Source organism: Balaenoptera physalus, assembly GCF_965194825.1.
Source record: "Balaenoptera physalus genome assembly, chromosome: 16".
Lineage (NCBI taxonomy): Eukaryota > Metazoa > Chordata > Mammalia > Artiodactyla > Balaenopteridae > Balaenoptera > Balaenoptera physalus.
This window is the reverse complement of record NC_138898.1, coordinates 11,539,573-11,545,907: the sequence shown is the minus strand read 5'-3', so window position 1 is coordinate 11,545,907 and position 6,335 is coordinate 11,539,573.

Sequence of the window (6,335 nt, the reverse complement as noted above, 5' to 3'; positions counted from 1 at the left end):
AAATAAATAAATAAATAAGTAAATAAAATAAGTAAAATAGAATAAAGAATAGAGAGAACTATAGCTGTGTCCCTCTGGTGTTAAAGATGAGAATTATTTTAAGAAACTCCTGTTTCTTCATAAGCAAACGCTTACAATGGCCTTGTTTGTCCTAAGAACCAAGCGCTTTTCTCTCGGTTATTTTCAGCCACACTTGGCCTGACCTGCCAATATGTGAACATGCTGTCAGTGTCGCACCTCATCAGGGATATGAACAAGGCTTGTATTTCACTTTACTGGTTGCTTCTAAAAGTCATCATGAAACATTGGCAAAAGCCTACAGGCCTTAGAAAAATAAAAATTTAAAAGTTGGCAAAATTTAAAAGTTGTCACTACAGGACAGTTGAGTGAATATCTTCTTGTGGGCTCTATTGGTTGAAAGTCTATAAATCACTTGAAATATAAACGTATATTTACTATAAAGGAGCAAAACACAGTCCTATTTTAATAATTATTGTGAACATGGTCAACTGTATTAAAAACAAGAAGGTTCAAAGAAATCAAAACTAAGGAAATAAATAGATGGTTAATACAAAAGTGATAACTTTGGATGAAACATCATTTTTTCTCGAGCAAATGATTATAAATAATTAAACGATAGCAACAGAGCAGTAGCATTAATTCTACTACTTGTACCATTATGTGGTTTGCTAGCTTTCATAACAAATCATAAAATTCATAATAAGAATATAACCTTTAAGAATGTAATAGTTTTCAGTTATTTCATTTCCTCTTTTAGGAGTCTTTTAGGAAAAAATCTTATTTGGGCATATTTAGAAAATGAAGGAAGATTTAGAGAAAATGAGGAACCACATGATCCTTTGTCCTTGCCGATCAAACTGCAGAACCATGGATATCCTGCAAGAGCTTTAGGTACATACTTTCTATACTATTTCCTGTCTTCAGGCTACAACGCTGTACAAGCAACGTGCTATAGTTATTGCTATTCATGCAAGTACTTCAGTAGCTGAAAAGGAAGGACGTTTTAAATTTGCCCAAATCGTGAATCCTGGGTAAAAAAGTTCCATCTTGAGAACATATTATGAAAAAGTGTGTCTGGGAATTCATGGCCCTGGACCCAGAGACCAGTGATAGCCTTCCATGTGTCTGCTGAGAGGGCCCATCTCTTCAGTGTTGTGCCCTGGGCGCAGGGAAAGGGTCCCCGAGCAGCTGACAGCGTGAGAGAAATTGATCTTCCCAATGAGCTCAAAGTTTAAAATTGACTACTAATCATAGTAATAATAAAATGGACGGATAGTTTTAAATTGTCCAATAGGATTTTACATTCCCCCTTGCCTTTCAGATGCATTCCATGGTGGTGATACTCAGCTTCAGTCAGCGTTCAGAAAACAGAGATTTTAACCCTCAGGAATTTTAGTACTGAGATGAAATGTATACATGGGGTTAGGAGAGGAGAGTGTGTAGCTGGTATGATAGATAAAAGGGACAGGGCAGAAAGGTGGCCCAGGGACAGAGAGCAAAAGGGGAGGTGGCAGAAGATGTGGAATTAGTAGGGGGTCTGAGCAGGGCTGGGAGACAGACCATACAGTGGGGGGAAGACCCTACAAGGTTGAGGCAGAGTGGGATGGTTGGCTCATGAGGGGATGGAGCTCATGGGGAAAAGAGCTGGTGCAGAGATGAAAGTCAGGGTGGGGTTGGATAAAGGCCAAAGATGGTGGAGGGAGGACCAGGGTGAATATAAATTTGCGAGATAAAGGGCATAAAGATATCTATGGATCTGGAGATGGATCAGGGTCATGGGGTGGAGGAAGGAAATAAGGTGATGCGCTTAATTGAAAGAACAAGGGGTGGGACTTGGAAAAGGGGACTAAGAAGCACAGGGGACTAGAAGACCTGGGGTATGGGGTGGGTGAGTGACAGATGGGGGAAAGGATTAAAGAGCAAGAGATGGAGGGAGCAAGAACGGGGAGGAGGAAGGGGGCCTCGGGAGGTTGGAGAAGGGGAGGGTAGAAAGGGAGTAAAATGATGAGAGAGTTGCTAGAAAGTGAGAAAAGAGAAGAAAGAGATATGAACCTAAGACAGGGACTCAGAGAGAGATGAATAGAGACAACGTGTTCCCTGAGAGGCTGGAGCCGTAGGAAGAATGGAGAGGAGATGCCGACACAGAGGGAAAGAGGGAGGAAGAGGAAGGCAGGGCAGAGGGGGCCACTAAAAGAGAGCTGGGCTTGTAGCCCTTTTCCTGGGAAAACACAGAGGAAAGCCTGGCCTCCGGAGAGGAAGAACAAAAGCAGTGATGGATGACATCAGAGGGATGCAAAGGCGGGGAAAGGGCAGAGCACAGAAGAGGGGGCAGTGGCCAGACAGCGAGAAACCAAATGAGGAGGGAAAGATGGTTTAAAATTGTCGAGAGACACTGGGAGGCTGAGAGGTGGTGTGAAGGAAGAGGGTGATTCAGTAACGGTCTTGTTTTCTACCAGTTGCTCATATGTGAGCTAGGGGATCATTGCAGCAGTGACGCAGGTACACTGGGGATACGGGGTCCCCGTCATCTGCAGTGTCACCCAAAAGGACACAGGCAAGCTGGGGAGTCACGCTAGCATGGACCCCAGAAGCTAGGACGTCGGCAGGCAGGAGGGTCCCACTGCACAGAGAAAGGGTGACAAAGGCCAGGGTGGTGAAGTCAGCCATTAGCTGGGTCTCCTCTGAGAGCAAGTGTGTGTGAGGGCGGGATGCAGGAGTGTTCCTTCTGCAGGTGGGTGTGTGACTGTGACGGGGACATGGAGAAATAGGCATGACACTGGCTTATGTCGGCCCAAACCTTGGTCACATCTTGAAGTAAAAGGAGAATCATGGAGCGTGGCTGTGAGGTCCCGGGTGTGTCAAGTGGGAAAGATAAGCATGGGAACTGGAGGACGTCGGGGAGGCAATGCTGTATAAATGGGGGAGCAAAAGGAGTAACCCCCGAGGTCTGAGCCGACGGGGGTTTCCTGAGTGATGGACTGACTCACACAGAAATCTGGGGATGGCTGGAGAGTAGCTGGGTGACACAGGTGACTCTCGGAGAGCTGGGCATGAATTCCTAAGTGATGGGAGTAAAAAAAAAAAAAAAAACATGGTATATTGTTGATGAGCGCAGCGATTCTGAAGAATGCCCAGGGGAAGTCCGGGTAGAGCAAAATAACTCCGCTGGCATCCTGGCTGGCATGGAGAGGGAAACGTGAAGTTGTGCAGTGGAGGTGATAATGCAGAGGAGGCTGGTGTCGCTGGGGGAGAATGTAAAGTAGGCCAGGGTCACTGGTCAAGAGTTGCCTCTTGGTTCTGAGATGCTTGGAGAGCCAGTGAGAAGCTGGCTGAGACTGACGTGTAGTCTGGGGAGTCAGGACTGGAGGACCCTTCATGGGAGGACCCCACTCTCCTCAGATGTGGACATGGTTGAGAAACCCAAAGCTCCCAGGATACCCGAGCCCTCTCTTGACAGCAGAAATGGAAGGTAGTGTGGGGTGTGTGTGTGTGTGTGTGTGTGTGCCCTTGAAACAAACGTGGATATAAACAAAGCAGGCAGAAGGACAGAGATTCACTTACCAAGTGTTCTGTCCTTCTGCCCTCTGAATTCCCTTGCAGGTTGCAGGACCCTGTAAGCACCAGGTGCAGGCGGCTCAGACAAACTCATCCAGATGCTGCCCTCCTCTGAGACAATCTAGGTATTATTTATTGCATGCATCTTCACACAGAGATGAGCCACCAGGAGGAATCCCACCACTAATGGATGCAGGGTGGACACTGTTCTGAAATTCTTCCTCCCTTCTGTCCCTCCCCTACTGCCCTGGCCAGTCCCTGTGCTAAAAGATGGAGAATCAGACTTGCCTTTGCCCATGTCACATCAATGTGCCACATCATTATGAGTGCAAGAGACCCTAGTTCAAATCCCACCTTGGCCACTGACCTGCTAAGGGACCTTAGGTAGGCCTCTTAACATCTCTTGAGCCTCAATCTCCTCAGCTAGAAAAAGAGAATTATGTAGATTCCTGGACTGGCCAGAGTGGTTGAAAGGAATGGAAAAAAATAATGCATGAGAGATACCTATAGTAAATGATCAAGAAATGCTGGCTAAGCATGCTCCTGCCTCAGGGCCTTTGCACATGCTGTTTCTCCTGCCTGGAACACCCTTCCATTATCTAATGGAAGTCCACATGACTCCAACCTTCAAAGAGACCTCTCCTGACCATCCTATTATGGACCATTTCATGCACTCCCCACCCCCCTCACAGAGCGCCTCCCCACCACATTCACTCCCCAGCCCCCCTTCCTGCTTGATCTTTCCCCACAGCACTCACCACCATCTGACACTTTATTTTAGGAGTTCATTTGCCAATGTCTGGCTCCCCTACTGGAACATCAGCCACAGGAGGGTAGGAAGTTTTGTGTTTTGTTCACAGCTATATCCCAATCTCTAGAACAGTGCCTGGCACATAGTAGGTACTCCATAGAGAAGCCTGAGCTGTGCTCGGATTCATTCAAGTGATCCCACACCCTCCTGTGTGACCGTGGTCAGTTTATTTCAACTCCCTGGGCTCGGTTTTCTCTCCTGCAAAAACGAAGCTCAGAAAAGCCTTTCCACCTTGAGTTTGCTAGGAGGGTCTCATGGGACGTGCTGGTTCTGAAGCTCGCTTGGTCCTTTTAGCAGGGCTGCATAAATGCCGGCTGGGTTTTTTTGTTGTTGTTTGCCTTTTGGAAATAGATATTTATGAATGTGGAATTCTCGAGGCTGCGTCCCGTCCCGGGAAGGGGGCCCTTGCTGCAAGGAGCAGGCGAGGTCCCCGCCCGCGGGCCGCCGGGCGCCCCTCCAGGCCGCGGCCCCCTCCCCCGCCGGCCCCCAGCGAGACGAATGCAGCACACGGCGGCCTTTATGGGGCCCGCAGACAGCGCGTCGCCAGGCTAACCCTGCGTGGAAAATTCGGAGGTGGAAGGCAAGGCGCCTTAATGAGGGGGCCGCCAGCAGCGGCGGCGGCGAGGGGGCGGAGGGGGCTGCCGGCCGGGCCGGAAACGTGAGCCGGGCTCTGCGGGCGCCCTCCGCCCCCGCGCATTCCCCGGGCCCCCCGGGACCGCGCTGCCCGTGGCCGTGGTCGGCAGGTGGAGGGAGCGGGGAGCGCCGTGCGCCTGGGCTCTGCTCGTTTCCGCGCCGGCTGTTCTTCCCTTCCAGGCGCCTTGCTGCTCTGTGCCTTGACTTCCTCCTCCGTAAAATGGGCCCTGCCCTCTTAGGGTGGGTGGGAGGATTAAATGCGTTGATAGATGCAATGGTGTCCAGCACATGGGAAGCCCTGGACAAAACTAGTAATTTATGGGTACCATAAACTTTATGATTTCATCAGCCACAAGTTGAGGCTGAGGTATTCAGGAGACCGCGGCACATTTGGATTTGGGGGCTGTTCCCCACCGCCTGCGGTGAGACGGGAGACAGGCTTGGAATCAGGGCAGTCCCTGAAGAAGAGGCCATCAGATTAAGGTTATGGGCCCAGGACCTGGAGTCTGACACAGCTGAGTCCCCAGCTGCAGAGCCTCCATGGCGAAGCTTGAGTCAGCCAAGGTGTTGCTCTGAACCTCAGTCTCCTCATCTGTCAAATGGGCACAGGCCAGGCACTGTACCAGGTGCTGGGGAAGAGCAAGGAGCAGGACCCCCAGCCTCTGGACTCCTGGGCTTCCACTCCAGTGGGGGTGACGAGGCAGTCCCTTGAAAGAGGGAAACAAATAGTTACATAGGTGCTTATGTAACACCCTGGGCCCTTAGGGTGGAAGGAGAGAGAGGGAGGGAGGGAGGAACGGGAGGATGAAGGGAGGTGACCCCAGGATGGGGGAACTGGCGAGAAGGCAAGCTCCTGAATGCCCAGTTTCAGAGTCAGACTGGAAGAAGGCAGAAAGCAGAGCTCAGGGCAGCCAGATGGCAGCGGCCCTTCATCTGCTCCTTCCTCCACCTGGATATTCCACAGCTCTCGCCACCGCTTCCTCCAGGCCTCTACTCAAAGGTCACCTCCTTAACGAGGCCTCCTCCGACCACTAGCTAAACACACTCCCACCCCGGGCTTTTCTATTTGCCCCCGGCCCTGATTTATGTCTTGTTATTATATTATATATCTTTTTGTTCACGTATTTCTCGTCTGAGACCTCCACTTGCCCATGAGCTCGACCAGGATGGGAATTTTGTTCACAGCTGTAGCCTCTGCTCCCGGGCTGGCACAGAGTAGGTGCTCAATAGATGACTGAGGAATGAATGAATGGACAGAGCCAAGCAGTGGAGGACAAAGAAAGCCTCCCTTTTCTTTCTGGTGACTGTTTCTGGC